The sequence below is a fragment of the Apis cerana genome, linkage group LG2 (genome assembly GCF_029169275.1).
Source record: "Apis cerana isolate GH-2021 linkage group LG2, AcerK_1.0, whole genome shotgun sequence".
Taxonomy (NCBI): domain Eukaryota; kingdom Metazoa; phylum Arthropoda; class Insecta; order Hymenoptera; family Apidae; genus Apis; species Apis cerana.
The window spans coordinates 7,137,237-7,161,182 of record NC_083853.1 but is presented as its reverse complement, the minus strand read 5'-3'; the positions used below and the strand labels follow the sequence as shown (position 1 = coordinate 7,161,182).

General features: G+C 40.1%; 1 protein-coding gene and 1 long non-coding RNA gene across 14 annotated transcripts in view; one reads left to right on the top strand and one right to left on the bottom strand.

The window, feature by feature from the left end:
- LOC107996734 (RNA-binding protein Musashi homolog Rbp6) overlaps nt 1–23,946 on the bottom strand; it is a 744,804-nt gene that overhangs the window by 596,134 nt on the left and 124,724 nt on the right. Inside the window, exon 1 of one of the 13 annotated variants that reach the window (XM_062070941.1) lies at nt 12,871–13,040. The exons of the other annotated variants lie outside the window; for them this stretch is intronic. The gene's annotated coding sequence lies outside the window, so the exon portion shown is untranslated. Of the gene's footprint in view, nt 1–12,870; nt 13,041–23,946 lie in introns of those variants that run through there. 13 annotated transcript variants of the gene reach the window in all.
- On the top strand, nt 4,985–22,325 carry LOC133665656 (uncharacterized). The gene is made up of 3 exons (XR_009828792.1): nt 4,985–5,195; nt 5,350–5,567; nt 21,110–22,325. It is a non-coding gene; the product is annotated as an uncharacterized LOC133665656 (long non-coding RNA).

The window sequence follows — 23,946 nt, the reverse complement described above, 5'->3', positions numbered from 1 at the left end:
TTAGCAGATTTTATGATAGAAAATTACTTATTTCATATGCTTTTTAACCTACTTCATGTTTTGTTAACATCTGTCATATGACTATCTGTTTAATGTACACTGAAAATGAAACCCAACCGATTTAACGATGATATAAAATTATTATATGCAGTGCTGTGTGCACTTAGATTGCAGTCATTTCTAAACCGAACAGGCAATTATGATTGCTTCATTCCCATATTCTGCAACGTAATAAATAACTACTAAAACAACGAAATTCGCCTGTATTATCATAATTTTTAAAAATTCTAACTTCAGAAATACTCGTATTACAATTTATTATTTCTTTCCTTATATTTAAAAAAATTCTATTTTCCAATAAAAATATATCAATGAAATCTAAATTCGAAATAGAATTCTTCAAAATTTCACCAATTTCTCATTCTTATTTATTTATTATAAAATCGTGAAAGAGAAGCCTGTAAAACCCGTAACCTGCAATATTCATTAATATCGTCCAAAATTAAATTATTCCACGAAAGATTTCTCGCTGTTTTAAAAACAAGGAAGAAATAAAGATGCCATCATTTTCCAAAACAAAGGTTCAAAATATCATAAAACGGGAACGCGGGGAATAGAGGCGGTCGGGGCACGTTTTCACATCGACGATCCTTTTATCGGGGAAACACGATGAAAGAATGCTATACATCGACCGCACACACCGTCGAGATTGTTTCTTCTTCCCATCGCTTCCCCAGTTTTTTTTTTTGTTTACTCTCTACAAATTTTTCTCGTTCCAATGCACCTGAACGCGGAATATTAAAAAAGGCTGTCGAAAAGAAAACCGGAAGAAGTTTTTCCACCGGTTTCCCTATCCTTCCCCTCTACCCTCCATTTCCTTATTTCACGGGAAAGGAACGTTAAATATAAATACACGAGAGAGAGAAAGAGAGGAGCGAATCAACGGTCAGAGCGTTTTATCGCTTAGGGAAATTTCAGACTGTGCCCTGTTCACCGTGCCGTAAAGTTCGTTCTTTTGTAGATACGTTGCGGCCGGGAGGAATAAAGAAGCTAAACCCCTCGAACCTGAGGAGAGGATCGTGTCTTTTTTATGATACCAAGCGCGACGAATCACTTCGCCAATTGCGCGGCCAAGATGCGCCTTCTTTACGATTCCACGATGCGGAAGACGAAACAGGAACGCGGACAAAATATTTTATACAGATCGCGAGTATTATCGAATGAATGTTTATCGTAAATCGTGGTGATGAAAACGCGTGGAAATTTTGGGGAAGGGAATTATTTTAAATTAACCGTGATTAAAGATATTTCTAAAAATACTTCTTGGGATAAATTTTTGAGAATTGATTCACGTATTGCCTAGTTTCGAAAGAACTAAATTAAATGGATAATGTAATCATCAGTATATTATTTGCTATAATTTGGGAATTATTGATTGGAGATTGCGCGTGTGTCATATTAAATGTAATTTCAACTCCTTACATTTGGAATATCCTATCGTGTATGTACGTCAATCGTATCCTAATATAATTTAATTAAAGAATTAATACCTGTATCTGTATTTCACAGAAAAGAAAAAAAAAATAATAAAACACGAGGAAGCATTAACGTATTACAGAAATAATGATTTTCCACAATCGATATCAAAAGTAAATCAACCATGTTTCAAATTTGCATGCACTCATTCGGATCACATACCATTCACCGGATAAATCGAATAATTATCAGGCTCAATGATATCCGTGAAACGAAATCACACTGTGGCGATGGTTAATCCGCATTAATCAGACTTCCTAAACATTTTGATCGATTTCCAATCGGCGGTATGGAGCGGATTTATCTGTTTATCATCCCGTTTAAAGCTTTATCAGCGTCGTAACACGGCCGTTTATTCGCCCATTCGAAATTCCATCGAAACTGAAGTAGCGGTGGCTGTAATTCGTATCGAGATAATATCGCCCATTTTTCCCGTGATTCGTGGAAGGCCTGCGCGTGATTCGAGGTCACACCTCATTTGTGTTGCCGCTCTCTTTTTCTTTTTTCTTCGCGACCGGCCATCGGAACGAATTTCGTCAGGCCGGAAACAGAGTTGCCGGCGGAAACGTCACGGTTGTTCGAGAACGATGAGAAGAATCGAAACTCCCTCCCACTCCTTTCCATCGATCAAATATTACCAAATCCTTTCTAACTTAAAATCGAACTCAAAGAACTTGGCTGTATTTCAACAACTCGCTAATAAAAGAAAGAAAGATCCAAAAACGCAAAAAAGCTGGAAAATTAAATTCGCAATATCCGCTCGATCCTTCAATTTCACCGTCAAATCGAGAAGAAGCGGGGAAAGTGGTCGGTTGGTAAAAAAAATACGGAAACCGCGAAAGGAAATTGAAAAAGGGCGGGAAAAACGTGTCCTGTTCATGACACGGCCACGATTCCAATCACGGATCTCCGCCACAATGCGACGAAGGTTGCACCGTGTTACGCCGGATGCAGTTGGGACCCGGATCGTGTGGCCCCTAACCCCCTCCCTCGTACTCCTCTGGCCCCCCTGTGCCCTTCTCCTCGTCCCTCCTCCCCTCTGCTCCATTCTATGCAACGTCGTTGGTGGGTACAGTCGTCTTCCTGATTTATACACTGCCACCGGCACCGGTCGAGCCGGGGGGAGAACGAGGCAGAGAGAGAGAGGGAGGGAGAGAGATGGCGTGGGTCGTCGTGGACGAAGGGAGAACGGCTCCATTGTTTAATCGAGACCAGCGAAACGCTGTTCGTCGTCGGTAAACCATAAAAACACTATTTTATGCGTGAACACGGGGCCCGTTTGTTTGCTCGGGACTCGTATGTACCCCCCGCCCGACTTGATCCGTGACGCACGATGGAGCCGACGATAACGAACGATTGGAGCCGGATGGAATAAACGCGATAAATAAGTTGGAGGAAAAGGAGAGATCGGATCTGGATCGAAAGGAGCCGATCGGGACCATTCTTTTCTCTTTTTCGATACATATTTCGTAGATCCTTTTTCTTTTTCGGTGAATCAATATTTTAATTCTTTTTCAATTTATATTATTTACCGTGATGAATTTACAAAGAGAGAGAGAGAGAGTTTTATTTCGTTATACGAAGCTAATTAAAAAACAGAAAGATTTAAAGAAGTAACACAGTGCGACACATTTTTTTCATTCCCTTTGTATTACAGAAATTTCGTTCGTTCGTGTTTCGAATTTGTATATGCTTCGGTATATAACTTGATCAATATATTTGCTATCCCAACGTGTGTTTTATCCCGACAAAACAATAAATTGCTTTATTTATGTTTCCCCTTAACGATTTAGTAATAATAATAATAATATTATTATTATTATCATTACACGAAACGATCGAATAAATATAACGTGTTGATGAAAATTAACAATTCGTTACAAATTTGCTTGCGAAATGTAATTGTAGGTTGGACGAATTACATTACGTTGAGACGTTAAGTAAGAAAATTCGTAATTTGTGTAAAAGAAAAAAAGTTAATGAGTCAAAAAAAATCAATTGGATGGAAAGGAGAGATGAAAAGTGGTGTTGTCCCGATACGGGACGGCCACCAACCCGTAATGGCGGTGAACGTGGGATGGTGATCGTTGGTTAAATAACGAAATTTGAGCGCGTGCACAGTTTCGATTAACTAATTTACATCGATCGGCAGCCAGCAGTTTTTGAGAATACTCGAAAAGTTTGATTATTCGCCCGTTATAGCATCCGAACGAATTTTCGCCTCTATCTGGCCGGCAATTTTGCAATTTGCCCGTCCGTCTAGGTCCCTGTAAATGGAAACGTAGGGTACGTTTTCACGGCTATGCACACCGGTATTCATATCGCGCGTGCGTGTATGCGTACGCGCGTATGCAATATGCATGTATCGTAAGTTTTCATCATACGGAACGAAAGGGTTGGCGAGCAGTGTGTTTTTCAGCCGGCGAGCCTCCGATGTTTTGTTACCAACCGTTCGCAAAGCAACTAGGAAACTCGTACAAACAACAAATATTTTGATGAAATTGTGCTCCCCGTTATTTTGATCGTGGCGGCGCGACGAAATCTTTTATGAACGATCATGCGACCGGATAAAACCGTTCCATTACCAATATAGCTTGGAATGGAATGAAAAACGCGAATTAACCTCGTCAATCTTCACCCCCTTCCTATTCGATTGATAAAAGTTTTTTTTTAACAAGTGTTCTATATATATATAATCATAGAACGAAAAATTTATTTATTTAAATTTAAAAGATCCGCTCAACAAGAGATGAACAAATTCGAACAAAACGGTTACAATGGTGAGCCAGACCATACCGACGTCCACCTTCCCCCTCTTTATCATATCCCCGGTTCCTCTTCCGTCACTCTCTGGTTCCTCCACCCGCCCTCTTCCTGTTCTTCAGCCGTTGGCGCGGTAGCCAAGGGGGAAACCGCGACGAACCTGTTGCGGGGAGCACGTCGTAACTCTTGCGGTGAATGCAACGTACACGTGCACACGGAATCACGTTCGTTCTACTAAACACGTACCTATCGTATATACGTAGACACGGCCGGCCCACGAGACGACCAACGCGCGCACAAGAGGCGAAAAGGGGGTGAGAGAGCGTGTTGTTGCGATGGGGAAGGAGGAGGGCAAGAGAAACCCAGTGGCGCAGGAAGGAACACGACGCTATTGGCCACGTCTCTCTCTCTCTCTCGTGTATTAGATCTGGTTGTGTATCGTTCGACCGTACAAGCGGAACCAGATTCACGAGACAAAGGGAGAGCCGTGCGAGTCGAGAAACAGTACCTGCAGTTAGCGCTGGTAATTACCAGCCGCGAGCTAAAGATGGTAACGGAATAGTGCGATAGAAGGAGAACGCAGAGGGCAGGATAGGATAAGGAAGGAGAGTGTTGTACGGAGTGTCAATATTTTCTGCGTTAATTCTCTGTGGATTATTTTCGACAGCATTCGAATAGAGTTCTAATAGAGTTCGAAATGAAACGTGATAGTTAGTGCGCAGTATTTTTCAAATATAAATATTTTCACGTTTTACGCAAATCATGTGGATATATCGTATTAAAAAATTTTTCGAATGTTAGAGCTTCCAATTATAATTTTCTTTATCCTGATGACTTTTCTGAGTTCTGACGAGGAACATGAAATTTTCAGTAAAATCGAAGAGAAATAATTTAACGTACGTAATATAATGTATTTGATGTACATTGTTCAAACACGCTTTAGCTACACAAATATCCACAGTCTACGAGCTTACTTGATAAATAAATCTAAAACGTAAATAGTTTTTCTATCTACGTTCTACGAACTTTCGTATTTGTTTTGATCTCTAGAATCGGCCGGCCGCAGTTGTACTACGAACATGTCAACAACTTTTATACACAGGCTCCGTCCTTTTGTACGAAGATTCCAAGAAAAACCGATATACCAACGCGATAATCACTTTCGTCACTCGTCGCCATTCTAGTTTCCAGTCAACTTCCAACCTGTTCGCATCCTCCATCGATACTTTTTCCCGTGTCGCGTGGCGGCGACTCATCGACAGAATCATGTAAGTTGATTAGTATAATTAGGTTCAGAAAAGTTGGAGAGTCGGTGGATTAATCCACCGATAAAGTTTAAGTGGTTGATTATCCTTTTTATGGGGATTTTGTGATTGAACCACGGGTTATTAGAATAATCGGAATAATTATACGATAAATTATATAATTTCTTTGCGTGTAGGAAAGATAGAAGATAGGAGGGAACTTTTTAAGAAATTTATCCAGAAATGATGTACTTTTAATAAAAGGATTTCGATCGAATACGTTCAATTAGTCCAAGCGCGATTAAAATCTACTTCAGAGTTTCCCTCGGATCTTCTAAATCTCTACGAAAGAACAGATAAGACTAAGAATTTAGAATTTAGAACAAAAATTGGACGAGAGGGAAAGAACGGTCGTGTTTTAAAATAATTACACGCTCGATACTCCGCTCGGGAGAAGCGAGGGGAGGAGAGTAAAAAAAGAAAAATGTCATACCGGACGTCGAATGGGAGCGTATCGACGGAATTGTAAAAAAAAAAAAAACTATCGGCAAATACGGCTATTTTTCAATACGCCGTCGTGACAATCGTTTAAAGAGCAAAACAGAGTGCGCCGGTTAACGAGCGAGAACAGTTATGGGACACCGGTCGGTGCAACTTTACAGCTTGCAATCGGAATGTTACGCGACTGACCTTTTAAAGGGAACATGGAAATTCAACTCTGCGCGATATACCCCCCTATTAGCGGGGGAGGGGATCGGACAAACAACTAGGAATACGCTCGCTCTGGAGACATATGTGTGGATACATATGCGTGTGTAATATGGGCACATGCACGAGCGTACAAGTGTTACTATAATCGTGACGTGTCTGTTCGCCGTTGTTCAAGAAACGATGGGTCACGAGTGTCGTTAACTATGAAATGTGGCACTGCGATATTTATCGATTAATCGGATGTTACTCGGATAATAAGTAAGAGATATAAATATTGGGCTTGATATTTGAGATATAGGACGGCGATTCTACAGTGCGGAATATCTACTAAAAATTTTAATCCTTTATCCTTATTATTAATAATTTTTTTAATTCAAAGAAATAATTCAGTTTTCTATTTCTGAAAGAAAATTGAATAATTTACGTTTCTAATTTGAAATTACTGTTCGAATATTTTTGATTGATGATTAAATTCAAATGGATCCAATCTTGCAATGTATCATATAAACGATACAGTATCGGATTGCTGTTGAAATGATTATTAAAAAGATTATCGTATGATATATACAAATTCTAATATCGTTTCTGAAAAAAATTATTTTAATCTCTAAGTAAATACGTAAATCTATGGGAATGAACGAACAATAAGTTGTCCAAAGTGTCGAAAAATAAAAAAGGAGGAAAAATTACTCGTCGAAAGAAAAAAAGGCAATGGAATTGGTAGATAAAACGAGCAATCACGCGAGCGTTATTTTCACTGGTAATACATTCGACCTAGGTAGACGAAAATGGCTAATTACCATAGAAATGGAGAGGGTATAATGGATAGAAGAATACGGAAGTCGTTTTCCAGCTTGCTCATGTCTGAATTACTGAACCGCCAACCTGGATTTAAACGTTCGTTTTTAATCCAAAAAAAAAAAAAAGAAAAAGAATAAAAAATAAAATGCAAGTAAAAGAAATTTAAAAGGAGAAATATCGAAAAATAGAATCATCGAGTTAAAATGATAAATTGATACGACTACTTGAAACAATAATAGACTAAGGAAAATTAATAGAGAGAAAGAGGCATATTATAATTCACAGTGAAAGAAAATCTGCAAATAAAATAAAGATAGAAAAAGGAGATAAAAAAAGATAAATTACGCGGTAAGTAAAAACAAAATTTGAAAAAAGGAAAAGAACGGGAAAAAAAGAAAAATATTACAAAATAAAAAAAGAAGGGGATCGAATCGAGTCAGAATGATAAATCGATACAATTCGTGATCAGTCAAAATGATAACACCTCTCCCCGGTAACCACGTTTTGCTCTGGAAACGGTCGATTGCATTTCCACGAGGCTAGATTATTAACTGGCATCGGAAAAACGTGACAATCAAGTTTAATTTCCCTCCGGGAGACTTTCCTGGAAACGCGTAACGATCGAGGCCGACCACAGCTCTCTCTCTCGAACAGCTTGCACTTGCACACACGGGATGTCGCCCCATTTAACGCTACCCAAACGGAATTAAGAAATATAGGCTAATAAGTAACTAATAAAGGAACGTGGAAACAATACAGTGATTACGTGCTCTGATTATGCTCATTTAATGAAGAGATGCATGGCGATAAATAAGAGAAGATAACGTCTTCCTCTTGGACCGTTCCTTCCTCTTGGATTTTGAAAATGCAATTACCATTTCGAGTTTGGTAAACGAAAGGACAAAATGTCGGTATAAAGGCGTCAGCATTGACATTTATTGTCTCGATTATACGCTCGTAAAATTTGCCAGGAATTCGAGCGTGAAACATTTTCACCAGATGCGAGAAGTTGTATAGTTAATTTTTCCTGCCTTCATTTTAATTTTGTAACCCGAGTATTTGCGGTTCGAATATATTATATTATCGTTTATATTATTATTAGAGACGCGTTTTATTTTTATTTCAAGCGTAGAATTTACTTAGAAAAGATATTTGATATTGGAAGTTGCACTGATTCTTATATCAATATTTAAATATCCGTCTCTGAATACTCTTTATCTAAGATAAGATTAAAAATTTGTTATTTTCCAAGCTTACTGGATCACCGGTATTCGATACGTATTTATCATAAAAATGATATAAAATGAGAAATTGAGCAATGAAAAATTTCCAAGTTTCGAAAATTGAATTCGTAATCACAAGATTTTTAACGAGCCACAAGCCAAGTAATTAATAAAAGATTTCGAAATGATAACGAAATGATAGAGAGCATTGGATACATTCGCAACAAGAAATATCGACATCTGGTTTCGTTCCAATCGCAATTTGCAATTGTCAGAATTCATCGTTCTACTACTAATTCTAAACTGTCGTTACGCGAACAATGGGAGCATAAATATTTTAGACGTCTCATTCTCGTTTCAATTGGCATGATATAAATCGTGACACGGAGTTGCTGAATTATTTAGCAACGCTCGGATGTAACAATCATGAGCATTACCTCACAATGCATTTGGCGGAAGTGCAGGTAACACGCAGATTGTGTTGTCATCAAAAGTTTCGCGCGGTGGAAGTTTCATCAGGAACGATGCGACATCCACGTTTGGCTATCCTATACAACAAGCTGTTTGAGAACGTATTTACCTGACAGAATTTAACACAGGTTTCGACATTGAATTTAATCATGGTTTACCGATCAAGTTACCGGCATGACAGTAAATCACCTCGAAACCTTGATATCACCTCAAATTCTGCGCAACCGTTTAATCCGAAATAATAATAATCTGTTCGTTAATAATCGTTTAAATTATTGCGCTCGCGTCTTTAATAATCCGACGTCCCCGTTTAATCCCATTACGAACGAACCTAATAAAAATTATTGCCTTGCTTGCGCTTAAGGAGGTGCTTCATTCGAGTAATAAATACAAAAGAACAAATTTTCTACCCAAACACCAACTTATCCAATTGATTTTCCAAATTATTCCTCTCAATTCTCTCTCTCTAACGATGCAACATCCGGCGATGACGATTAATCCTCCCCCTCCACCGTTCTTCAACAACAGCAACAAGCGTAACCGTAATATATCCTCGCTCCCATCGGATCGATCGAAACAAGATCCATCAAAGATTCATCCTGCCCTTATTCCATTCCGGCCAATCGATGCCGTTTGACCCGTTAAATCGATCGACGAAGGATGCGACGCGAGAATAGTCGCAGTATCGTTACACGTGGAAAATGGCGAAAAGTCAGCCCGGGGATCCAGCGTTGAGCGCGTAGCCCCATTATGTAATTGTCGAGGATGTAGGGTAAATGTGCATTTGAGTCAATTGGCAGGGCCGAGCGTGCCTAGTTACGGCTCGTCTCTGTGTACCAGTGTATGCGTGCATTACATTGCGTTTACGTGTGGCCAGCTGCGTCACCATTCCGCCACCACGTGTGCGATTCTCCGCTGGTTGCGCAACCTTCGTCACAAGGTTACTGTGCAATAACGTATGCTATCGTGCGCCTCGCCTCTTTCCAGCCGCTGCACGCGAGTGACGCGCCAATTTGCAGGAAAGTGGAAGAAATCGTAAGTGGAAGAAAAATGTAAGTAAGGGGGCAGAGGAAAAACGTACGCGCGCTTTTCTCACTTCTGTGCAATTTTTTTTTTTTTTCCTGAATCGAGAATATCTCGTTTTTCTTTTTTTTGATAGGAATAATGAGATGTTGAAATGAAATAGATGAAACGAGGAAAGAATTCAAATGGTTTCGTTCCCACATGGTAGACGCTTGTTTATCTATTTTATATGGTTAAGCTAATAAAATTTATTTCAATAATTTATAAGAATTTGGGATTTATTTTACTCATGAAAAACGCGATTTCAAATTAAATTTTCTTCAAAAGAATTTGAAGAAAAATCTATTCGCAAAGATCTATGATTAATTTATAGCGTTCTCTGAAAAAGAAAACAGTCCAACATTCGTCACGTTCCCGCTCATTTCAAATCGAACGATTGATCTCACTTACAGACAAGTCTCGACGAAACATTCTCACGGAATCACATAAAGTGACGCAATCTTCCTACGAGTTCGAGTTCCCAAAGGATGAGACTTAACACGCGGTGAGACTTCATAAATCGCTCAATTTTACGAGCAATTAAGCGCATCACGCGTGGCCATAGGCCGTTGTGCGTCGCGTATTGTCTCGCCGTGAAACCGTGAAACTGTTCCCGTGTGTGAATACCGAAGCAGCCGAGACGCTGCTTCCCACGTCCACGGAGATAACTCCATTCTATGGCACCGAAGTGACTTGCAATAACCGTTGGCTAACCGCCATTTCATTTTCTTCACCCCTTACCTCGGCCCCGCCCTCTAACCCCATTCACCGTCCTCTGCCACTCGTTCGCCACCTTTTTCTTCCTCGCGGTTTCGACGGAACTTACCTAATCACTTCATCGAACGGCTTCCAAACGAAAAACTCGGTTGAATATCCGTATTATTATTTCACCGGCATCATCAAGAAGTTGCTTGTCAAGAGGATTGGAAACACCAAGGGGATGGAAGTTTTTCTCGAATAGAATTTCTCGTATCGAAGGGTATCGTGTCTATTTTTGGATGTTCTTTTAATTATCCAGAGGAACGTGAGGATAATTTTACTTTTTCAGAATTGTGTCCTATGAAAGGATAGGAGAGAAGAATTTCTTGGCCGAATGGAACAGAGAAATATCATATCTATTTTTGGCCGTTCTTTTAATTATCTGGAGAAACGTGAGAATAACATTTTTTTTTAAATTGCGTTCTATGAAAGAATAGGAAGGAAGAATTCTTGGAATTGTCGCAAATTGTCCAAGAATATATTCAAATATATTCAAATAATTCTAGTAATTGAACATATGATAAAAATTTCATTTTCATTTTTCGATTATAAGCATCACATCTCATGCTTATAAAGTGTGCCATTTAACTGAAAACGTCACCGAAATTAAGCACGGTTCATTTGAATTTAGCCAACTTTTGAGTAGCACTTCTTCAACGATGATCTATGCTACTTGAATATCTTAAATCGCGTTTCTTAATTCAGATGCATAATCGATATTAGATTCCATTGACATTCTTCAATGAAACTTATATATCCCTTTTAATATATCTATATTTTAAAGTAAACTCTTATTCTTAATAATAAACTATCAAACATTTTTTATACGCTAAATGAAACAATTAAAATGAAATAATCTCACATTCGAATCCATATCGAAAATCATATCATCAAATACATCCGATAATCTAACTAAAAATCAATTCCTTCCTTCTTCTTTCCGCGTCCCCATGATAGATCCCACAATATTCGACAACATGGTGGATCGACACCTCGGGTATTCGTACATTGTGATCAAGATGATCAAGCGTTTTGATTCGAACGGTCAGGAAATTCCACGATAACGAAATTCCACGTCGCGTCGTTGCGCCGTCCCGACGACGATACTTTATTGGCCGTCATATCTGTCGTCGACAGAGACTGGCTTTCGAACGATTAATTATAAACAACCGGCCGCAACAATGGCTCCGTGTAATTAAAGCGACCGGTCGCATCCTTCCCTCCCCTCCTGAAACCGCGCCGCAAACCTTCCACTCTGACCACTGTTACTGCTTCTGCTCTGATGTCAAAGCGGACCGTTGTCAATCCGACGGGATGCTCATACGCTGGACACGCTTTGATCCGTTTGAATCACGTGGCGAACCCAACGAAAGAGTAGCGAAATAGCGAGCGCGCCGATTCGATTAGTCCATTTTTTCCCCATCGCGCGTGGATTGATTGTTGTTGTCGAGGAAAGATTTTCGAACGAAGAATTTGTTCGAAATTGTGCAGTTTTATGGAATATATTTTTCTCTTATTTTATTTAGATTTATTTATTTATTCTTGGATAATAGTTTCGTGAACAATGGATTGTTGGATCGAGTGTAAGATTGCACGATGGAATTATTTCCGTTTATTCCGAAGAGATAAATGTAAGAAGAAACTTTGAAAGGAAAAACTTGAATTTGAATTCGTTTAGAAACGGTATATAAAATTTTGGATAATTTCTTGAATTTCAAGAAGGATATTATTTATTATTGTAACGTTTTCACCCAGTTTACCGAAGAGCGGCCGTCTAATAATGGAATGAAACAATTCTTCAGGATAATAAAAATAAATTAAACACGTAACGAGGAGGAAGAGACGAGTAATAATAAAATTTCCGCAATGGAAATTTATTAACCGATATAATAAGAATATCGTCGATGCGTCGCGATATCACGCAACGAACCAATAAAATCTTACGAAAGATCCATTATTACGAGTCGAATATAAATTAGAAATCAGTACCGACTTGTATATCTCAACAATGAACCAATGAATCATATTTCCAAGCTATTACTACAATTGAACCAAGAAAATAACCTAGATTAATCGAGCTTGTCTTAACATCATCTCTTACATAATCTCTCCTATACGTCGATTATAAGACAAAAACGTAATAATAACCGATTTTCTCACTTCCGAGGAATGCAAAGAACCATTTCTGTTTCATTGAAAACGTGACTTTTGTCAAGACTTATCGCCAGCATAATCAAGCGTCATAAAATAATATAATTTCCTTGGACGACCTCGATCTTCGAGGCTTGTTTCTTTCCTACCTTTCGTAACACGGGAGTCATGAAAAGAGTCGCGATGTGATAAACGACTCGTTGATCATTGATCAGGTGCGAAACTGCGAGGTCAAACGCATATATCCTCTACTCGAGACACTGTATTATCGAGTTTTTTGCGTTTCTTCTTCGCTCGTTTGTCTTGGATGATTTCTTACCTGAAACAGAAACGATAGCAACTTGTCAGTTAACTCGTTCGTTCGTGCTTTAAATAGAATAATAAACGAGAGAATGAATATTCGTGTAATTGAACGTGTATTTGTGAGCAACTTGCGTTTTGATAGAATTCGAAAGTACACACATATATTTACTTGTGTGTGAATCGTTGAAACATCGAATAAAGAATAAACGAATGAAGTTTTGTATTAAATTTTTATAATAGCATCGAATATTCACGTAATATGCACTTGAAAATCTTTTTATTCAGACGTAAGGATTGAGGAAATCATTTTTTCGTATACGCTCAATTCCATTAGGAATGAAAATTGTTATGGAATTCTCGATGCAATAATATCCTTGATACTCTTTCAGAATTTCGTTATTACAAATATAAATTAAATTTCAAATATCACAAAACGAGCATACGCGTCATCATCGAACGAATTATTATTCGTTTCTAAGATATGTGTTTCCATTTGTTTCGATCACATTTGTTTCTCGAGTTCGATTGGATAGAATGAAAAGGAATAAGGGAATAAGTTAAACAGCGAATGTTCCTCTTGGGGAATGCAAACAGTAGCGAAAGTTGAAATGACTTTTGACCGGGCGCAGTTGCATATTCCGCCGTAAAAGTCTCGTTAAGAACGAGTAGGGGCGACTAGTAAGATTAACCATTCCGACTTCGCATTTCGAGCGGTTTGTTCCCTCAAATGGAATTCACTCTCTTAATGGTTTCGCTCGTGCAACCACGTTTGAGAAATTGTTTATCGTTAGGGGAGGGTCTACTCTTCCGTTTACTCAGGAATTTACATACAGGCGTCTATTACATTTCCAAAATGTTGCACCAGATGAACTAAAAATGTGCCAACGTTGAATATTTACAACGATTTATGTTTCGTTATAAGAGGTAAGAAAAAAAGAAATTGCAAATAATATAAATATTTCGCTTATTCAAATCCGATCCCAGTTGGAATTCAATAATAATCAATTACGGGGGGAAAGAATTCGCTTTAACGAGCTCGTATCCCTTTGTATCAACGATTTCTTTTTTTTTTTTTGCGTATCAAGATCGTGTCTCGAATCTAGGAATCTAAAGTAGCCGTGGAAAATGAGAACTTTCGATTTTTTATAGCGGCGGCACGAGCACGGTGGCCCATCGGGGACTCTTAACGGGACATTACGCTCGTTAACGTCAAAACACATGAGCATTCAATAAACTCGCGCCCCTTGTGCACGTAAATCAGACGCCATTACTCGCGTAACGCGTAAAGGGTCTCTTGTGTCGATGCTCGCAGCAGGCTCTTTTCTTAACCGGTTTGCAAACGGCCTCACTCACGGATTATGATCGCAATATTATCGTATGGCTCGAAGCCTCGTACGATTGACGCCACGTGTGAAAAATAGTTTGCATAATCCGAGTTTACTCGAGAGGAAATTAAGGAAAAAAACTTTTCCCTTACCAACGGATTTAAACGGATTGCGAATATTCGTTTATGCAAAAATTAAATATATACAAAAATCTGCGGAATGCGCGTAAAAAAAGAAATATATATAAAATATTTTACTTGAAATATTCAAAGTGTTATGATGTTAAAAAATAAATCTTCATTTAAGCTCCATTATTCATGAGAATAAGCATGAGGGGCATTCGAGCATGTGTGATTTTGAAAATCTTTCTCATAAAATCATAAAAGGAATCTATAATCTCGTTACCAATGAGAAACGTGCTATATAAATTTTCACATCGATAGCAGAGAAGAATCATTCTCGATCATCATTGAAGAAATTTGCACCGAGATAATTCTCTCAAACTTTCCAATCCTACAAGTTACTACCCTTAATCTAATTCGAAATTTATTTAAAATACTATAATATATATATATATATATATATATTTTTCCTTATTTATTTCCTCACGCGCGTATCGATATCAAAAGTATCTATCTATCGATCACCTATTTTTATTTCCTTTTTTCTTTTTCCAGCCGTTCCCACATCTATCTCTCGCGTCGCCACATCACGTATACATCCGCCCGACACATTGCCTCCACCCGTGAGAGAGCATCACCCTGTATAAATCTGCCATCGCGAAATCGCAACGACGCCTCGCATCCCTCATCTCCACCGCCACCCTTAACCCCTTTCGCGTGCAAAAACATCGAAAGGAACATCTCTGAATCGTTGGGAACGGATCGTTCCTCGAGGCAGTTCCACCACCTCCGTGAAATGACGCAATCTCATCTCCGGTCTCCTGCCCCGCATGGAACACCTGCGTACGTATGCAAATCAGCCAGGTGTGCGTATGCGTGTGTGTACCTGTGAAGTGGCCGCAGATCGGACACCGATCTCATCCCTGGCGCGCGTCACACACAGGCAAAGGATCGTTCCACGTGTCTTCTGACAAATTGCAACGTCATTACTGCCAATTTGTTTACACGCCACCGGATAACAGGCCGAGCTCCCTCTTCTCGCGAGCGTGTGCCCGGGATGATGATATCCGTCGACGAAATGGGATCTTATTAAGCGTTCCTCGAACGATCGATAGCGTCGACTCGAGGAGGAGTTTATTCGATTTATCGGGATTCGATTTGCTTGAATTGTTAGATATCGTGGGTGATTCGCGAATTCGTGGAAAATTTAAAGGTATATAGAATAATCTATGGAACGGATCGATTCGAATGGTGTGCATCACGTGTGTTTGGGAAATATACGAAATTTATGACCCGTTCCGTTTGCAAATTGAAATTTGCAAACGTGTAAATCGAGTACGGACTATTTCGAACGGGCAAATAAAGTAAATTAATTATTAATACCATTTACAGTTGGTCTTTTATCCGACGATCAACGATCCAATTTCGAAATGAAGAAAATGGAGAGAGATTCGAATCATCGTCGAACAAGCGTGCATCTTACGCATATATTTATAGTGCATTGTAGGATTTTAAGCGAGGTGAAATTGCGAGAAGCCGTACAGAGCGAGAAGCTCTTCGTTCTGGAGTCATTAACCTTTGGATTGATCACTTTGTAATCGAATACGAAGAGCAGACGACGATGTTCGTGTTAAATATTGCATTCCTCCTCGTCGAACTTTTATTGTCCTCCATCAGACACGTACCTTCTTACAGATACACTTTCGTTCCTCGCACGATTAACCAGATTATAAAAATTAACACGGAAAACAACGCAATAACGCGCTTCCCCTTTTCACCTTTTTCGAGAATTTCAAAAAAGAAGAAAAAAAGAAGGAATCTAAAAGACGCACGTTTTCAAAATTAAACGGGAACTGCAATCGCTCGTGGCGAAACGAAACGAGAATGAAAATAAGAAGAGAGCGAGGGGAAGATGCGGAAAAGAAATAAAGGGGGGAGAGAGATAGGAGAATATACAGAAGGAGAAACGGCGTCGCGACTTAGCGACTTTTCAGCTAACAAACTGCAAATATCTAGACTGCGGCTGCAGGATGACGTTAATTAATATTGCCGACGGTACAGGGAGAGAGTGTCGGTCGAAAGGGGGTGGCAAAGAAGTCTATCCGTGGCGAGGAGGACGGCGTGGGACGAGCGGAGACAGTTGGAAAGGGACAGAGATGGACGCGAATGGAGAGAAGGAGGAGATGGGAGTTATAGGCGGCGAAGGGTGGAGGGTGGAAGGGATGGTCTGAGTTTTTATCATCTCTCCCTCTCGACTCGATTCAGTTAAACTTTGAAATAACCCCTTAATGAGTCTGCCGTGCCGAGTAGACCGGATGCCAACGAAGCTCCCAGATTTTCCTCTCTTTCTCCCTGCCCTCTCTTTTCCCTCTTTCCTTCCATTTCTCTCACCCACTCTCTCCCTTTCCAGCGTCACCCACCACTACCGCAAACCCATCCAACGTTCGCGGCGCTCCACTCGTCCGAGGCTGGGATCCCGATTATTGCGGGGCTCGTATCGCTTTATGAATTCGCTTTATGCACCCTGGACCGCTTAAACTGCATTAGGTTCGCTCGCGACACCCGCGATTTCGTGTTTGCACTGCGCGTTAACGACCCGCCCTCTTATTTTTCGCGTTTCGGGAGAGAGGGTTCGAGAAAGAGGGAGCAAGATCGTAATCGTAACGATTACGCATTAATTATGGATCTAAATAATTAGAACGTTTGATAATAATTTTTTGAAAAAATCATGCATTTTGATTCGTCTGGAAAAAGAAACAAAATTAAAACAGCTTCCTCTTCCGTGATCATCGTTCGTTGTTATTTCATTTTCTCGTTCGTTACGTTTAAACGAGAAGTCGCACGATTCTCCACACTCTTATTAAATTCCCACAAAATTGAAACGGATCGAAAGCACGTTCTAAATTTCTAATTTCCCCCGCTAACGAAGGGGATTATTGCTCTCTCGGGCATTGATAAATTCCCTCGTTGGCCAAGGAAGGGGGACGATCAGCAACGAGGGTACGTATGGCCAGCGTTTAATTCAGTAGACGCGCGACAATCGAGGAGGGGCGGAAACGGGGAGAAAAGACAAAGATCGTGGCCTGTGCGTCAAACACAGAAAGCCCATTAAGTAGAAGCTCGCGTGTCCATCGAGCGTCTCTGTAACAATGCGCCACTCTTGCAGGACAAACAAACGTCCAAGGCAACCCTCGCGATTACGTGACAGTCGAATCTTCCCTCTTCATCCCCCGTTTAGACGTCCCGCTAGATCACTGGCCCTTTATCGGCCCGGCTATATCAATAGACCACGCTTCGAAAAGGTTAAGCTCTGCAGGAGGACGCTCGTACCATTATTCGAATTAGGGCGAGAACAATGTGGTATTTCGAGTTTCGAGACACGCACGAGTGTGAATTGGCCAGCTGTATAATAAAATTTCTTTTTAGGAGAAATTGTGAATCTAGGTTATCGATATTTTAAAGTTCTCTCTCTCTCTCTTTTTTTTTATATTGTACATTAAGAATATTCAGAGGAAGAGTTGCGAGAGTTGTTCGAGTTATAAATAAGAAACGCGTGATGTTGATCCAAGTATCAATCCAAGAAGCGAAGGTATAATCTTTCGAGTCTCCAATTTCAATATCGCTAAGTGAATTTTACTCTCTGAACACGTTTCGTCCATACTTTCAGAAGAGCATTTATTTTATTAAAATTATATATATATATATATATATTTTTTTTTCGCATTTTAAGTTCGAGAAAAATTTACGTAATAAATTATAATTATACGATTAAATATACCTATACGAATATTGTTAATTCGTAATTTATTTTTATGTAACGAACAAAATTGCCGATCCCCTTTTTTGCAAATTAACAATCAAGAAGAACAACCTCAACAGAATTGCAACAATTGCGATTGAATCTCGGAAGAGTAACGAAAAGAAAAACCTCCCTTTCCGCAATCCTCGAGAACGACTTACAATCTATCAAATTCAAATTACAGACGAGGAGGAACAAGAAAAGGAATGCAAACAAACCGCGCCAAATCTTCTCCTCCTCGCCAAACCCCGCCGGTGGTATAATATCCTCCAACACACGTTCCCTCGCCCACCGTTTCCTTGGCCGGCCAGGACTTGCCCGCTATTCCATCTGTACCGGTTAGCATTGCTTTGCATTAATTAGACGGAATCCGTGACGACGTGGGTCTGATGGGCCTTGCTAATGGGCCACTGATTTAATTACGCCGTGGGATCCTTTAACCGCAAGGATCGCGAAAGAAGGCCACGAATAATGAAGGCCTCTCTCTCTCCCTCTCTTTGTCTCGCCGCAAGAGACATTGCGACCAAGGTGAACACGTTCAATGAACAGGAACGTTGGATGAAAACTAATCGACACGCTCGACGAATATGCGGTGTAACATGGGTGATACGTATGATGATGGTGGCCGATAGGCGATAAGGATCGGGGAGCGAGTAAGGCTACCTGATCGTTGTGACGTGTTGCCGGGGAGGAGGAGGATCGAGGGAATGGAATTTATTCGCCCTTCGTTGCGCCGCAAATGAGTTATTCGATGCGATGCCGTGAGCGATATCGAATGATGCACGCGACAAGAGTCGAGAATTCGAATGGTCGCACAGTGAGACATACCTTGTCGCGACCTTGTTTCGGCAAATTAACCGGCAGGACAACGGTTATTCCTCCTGTTTCTGGGAAATTTAATCTTAAATGAGATTATTGAGGGGTACTTTTAACGCAAGATTGATGGAGGAAGAAAATTAGCTTGCCACCAACCCCGTTGGTTTGATATTCCAGCTCGAGCAATAAGCTATGGCCAATTTTACAAACGGGATGAAGAAGAAAAACAGAGGGATGAAATTGGGATCCGATCCATCAAGTGGTGGCCATTCCCACCACGTTTCGACTCGATTGTTTGCCCGATTTACGTGATAAACGGGGAAAGGATGGGGTGGTGGAGGGAATGTCGTTTGGAAATTATATATACTTAGAACCGGAGTACGTAGTTCAGGATCTCGAGCTGTTAAACGGACGACGAGCTTTCTAAACGAACGTTGACCGTCTCAAGCTACGTGTCGTAAATCCAACACGGCGAATTCGACGAGCAACACTTGCCCAAGAATGTTAAACAAACGAGAACGCCACGCCTCGGGCCGCATAAACCACGTCCTGTCACGCATTCGGGATCATCATTCTACCGAGCTCGACATTAACCACGTCGTCCCGCAATCTTCTTTTCCGCCAAAGAAAAAAGATTTCCAGCTCGCTTTCGAACTTGTCTGTGATAACTTGACCGATAAACTTGCTCACTTTATTATTAGACTAAACATCTCGAATTCTTTCCTTTTTTCTTTTATATCTCGATTATTGCATTGCTTCTAGAGGAAAGGAAAAGCCACGCTATTTAAAGCTCATAAGTTTAAAAATAACTCAAAGAAAAAATCGCGTTCCCTTATTCTCTCGCGCTCAAGAGAAGCAGAGAAAAGAGAAAGAGACCCTCCTGGCGTGCCACGGCGTTCCCTTCTCGGTTTTATTTGGCCCTGATTTTTGTTTTGTCTTCGTAACCACGCTAGGAAACGAGGGCCGCCCTCGACTACAAGCTTCCACCAGCGCAATCATCGACGAGATCCAGAAGAGAACGACGACGACGACGACGACGACGACTCTGGCAGTCGTCGACCAGCCTTCTCTCCCCCCAGGCGCGTTTCATTTCGGTTTTTGGCAACAGATGCCGACCCGGCTAGTTCCTTTCCCCTCTCTCCTTCCACTCTCTTATTTTTTCCCTCCCTTCCTCTCGCTCCCTTTTGCATCCAGAACCTTCCCCCTCCCCTTTCCTTCGTATACACGAAGGAACAGATTTCGTTTCTAACGTAATGAAAATAATAAAAAAGAAAAAAAGAAGTGAGGGGAGGGGGAAAAACACGAAGGATACGACAGGAGCACGGTGCCAACAAAAGCCCCGCGACTCGATCTAACGAGCTGCTCCGCGGCCGGAAGCGGAAGCGCTAAGTAGAGGAGGAGAGTAGCTGTCGCGCGCGAGTTTTTCGAGACGCTGCATGCAAATCGGAGCCAAACGGTAGAAAAACCCGTGCACGGGTGTGTACCGAGGCTTACGTAACTCGAGTCGGTGAAATACAGGCCGTAAAACGTCTGTCTGGTAATACGGGCGCGCAGCTAACGGCTCGAGACGATCTCCTCGCCTCTCCTCGCCTCGCGCCAAAGCCTCGTTCCGTGCGCGAGGCTTTCAAAAACCTGAGTTTTCGTTAGTCCGCGGTTTCGTTTCCCGGATCTCGTTCCAAAACGCGCGCGCCCCGGCCTCGTTCCGCTCGCTTTTTCAACTTTCGATGAAATTGCGCGCGGCGGATGAATTCCAACAGAGAGAGGCGTATTACTTCTTCTCCTGTTTTCGCGAAATTTTAGAGGTATAAAATTGGTAATTCGATTCGAAGTCGTGAAGTTTTGTTTCGAGCTCGGAGGGAACGGAGATGGGATGATCTGGGACGCCAATTTTTGAGAATAGTTTGGGAATTCGTGTTTATAAAATCGACGAAAGGAAGAAAAATTATTAAATTTAAATTTTCGAAGGGTAGGCGTCCCAATATATCATCTCATTATAATAATATTAATTTTTACGTTTTTGCAGGATGATAAAGTAGCGCGATAAGATAAATAAAACGGGAAAGTATAAATGTAAATAACCACCGATTCGAACGGAGGAGCCGCAACGTCGCTGATTGCGAGTGAATTTTGTAATTACAAATATTTGGCGAATATTTGGCGAGAGCAATAAATCGTACGTTCAGCACTCGTCTCCTAATGTCAAACGCGTCTGCTGAGCCAGACGCGCGCTGCTAGACACCTGACGTGAAAAGGGTGACGAGGAGAGAAGGCCGTGTTGAAGGGAATCGTGGTGGAGGCGGAGGCCGAGGAGATGAGGGGAGTGTGGTGTATAATCAGACTCAAGGGCGTCTGGACCGAAAGCGAGATTCGAGAGAGGAAAGTGCATCAGTGCCAGGCCAAGCGTTCCATGATTCCGCTTTGCCCCGAAGGTGCTCAACTCTCGCTTTCGGATACATCTGGATGTACTAGTAATTTATATACATCTGTTTTCAATGATCCCCTCGCGTTTAACGAATACCGATATTGAATTATCAAGTTGAGGGTGCAAGTTGAGAAATGAAAATTGTTATTATGTAAAATTATACTTCAATAATTACTAATATTGGTAAAGAGACGCTTAACCGTTTCGTTCGATTCGAGGAATTTGGGAAAATATGAAGATTTAGGAAAACGAAAGAAGAAAAATTAAAACCTATACGAAATTAACTTTATTTATCCTAGTCGTGTTTCTTTTTCCATCATGAAGTCGTGTAACGTATTTTGGCACTTCAACAAATATCAATAGGAAAGAAAACACTTCACGATGGTTTCGTTAATTCGCAATAGTAGTTCCATTTGGAGGGAGAGGTCAGAATCGAAAACAAAGAGGCAGATCAGTGCGGGAACGAAATTTAAAAGTCTAAATCGGCGGAGGGTCTTTGCGTTTTATCATGCACTCCGGGGACCAATCGGTTTCTCTCGCATTCGCGAGTTGGCGAAGCGTGAACAAACGAATTTTCAAGTTGCTGGCCTACAATACGAAATATTGATTGTAACAAATACGAAATACGCCGCAATGCAGCACCGTGGTGGCTAAACACACAGCCAGTTGCCATGGAACAATTAGGTGGCATCGCGACGCAATAAAGAGAGGATTCCTCGTGAAAAATTGCTTCACTCTCCTTGTGCTCGAATTAACGAGTTACGATAAATTCGAGATGATTATTTTACTTGATATTGTTGTTTAGAATCATTCATCTCTCGTAGCTCTCATAATTTTGCTTTGGCAAAAATTGATCGATCTTTATTATTATTTTCTTATCTCGTTTCGAGAAATTTGAAAAATTTATCTAGCATTAAAAATCTACTGGCATTTAGAAAACGTCACATCTTCAACGTATTTGTAACGTATTTAACGTTAAGACTGGAAACAGTAATTCCTTCGAGCAACGTTTACGCGTTAAAATAATAATAAATGGATATTACTTTTTAAAGAATCTACAACAATGCGCTTTACCGCAGGAATGTGCAAGTTATGACATCTCCAATTCAAAGAAGATTCGTTTAATTCTCGACACGAGTACGCGTTATTATTATCTTTCCAAGAATATTAATTAGCGGCAACGACGACAACGTGAACTAAGTGAATCCGCGGACTCATGTTTCCGAGAATGTCCTTGTTTAACACGCTTCCCTCGTTGAGGTTGTTCGGAAAACGATTCCCTCAGAATGAACGAAACTTTTTATTCTCTTGGCGGATCCATCGTTGTTCGTGAAACTTAATATTACGACACAGCTGCTAAACATTGATGGGATTATTATCGTTGAATTTTCTTCTTTCAAGATAATTTTTATATTCGAATTAAAAAAAAAACCCCAATCCCAATGATCATTATTATTCTTTCTCAATTTTGCATTTATTAATTTAATAATAATTATGGAGATTGATATATGAATAAACGTGATCATTCGTGTTCCAAGTTAAAATTTGTGAAATTTTTCAATGGACGAAACCGATGCTGTTTAAAAAAAAAAAAAAACAAATATCGAACGGATTCATCGTTCTGAGCACCAATTTTCTGTGATTTTATTTCTGTTATTACGATAACAGAAGTGGAATATCGCGCGGATAAAACGAAACAAACGTAGAAAATGAAAATTCGGTTAACCACCTTACGTTCAACAACAGCCCGACGAAACAAGTCAATAAAAATTTTCGTCCATATCTATCTGGAACAAAACCGATCGAATTAATTCACATATCCATACAGTCGGTTCAGATTCGCAAACTGAAGCAAATAAATACCTAAACCAATTTCGAAAAATCGAAACGTGTTTACCATCAGATTCCACAGAAACATTTTCAGTGAAAACATTATCAATAGATTACGAATGTTCTAATCAACAAATATATCAGAAAATACGTCAAATTACTCAAAACACGTATAAATCATATACTTCAGCAAAATGAACTGTGTTGCATTGCAATCAATCAAGATGATATCTCTTGGAACCGGACTAAGATAATATCAATTCAAATAACGTTCAATCGAGTCTTTAAAACAAATTTAAATGATCGAAGACTTTTTGATTTCTTAAAAATACCTCTCCATTAACTCTTTTCTTTTTACCCAAGATTTCATTCGCCATAAATATATAAATTCGCCACAAATAAAAATATTCCATTTGATATAATTTAAAGAGAAAAACACCTGCGATATCTTGCCACTATCATAGATCCAAAAGATCCGCGCCGTGAAAGATTTCAGAGGACAAACACGCAAAAGTCTCCGAATCCAAGAGTTGAATATAGCCAAGAACAGCGCACCAGCTTCTTTTCTGGGGACCCACTAACGGAAACGAAAAAGAATCGGGAAAGGG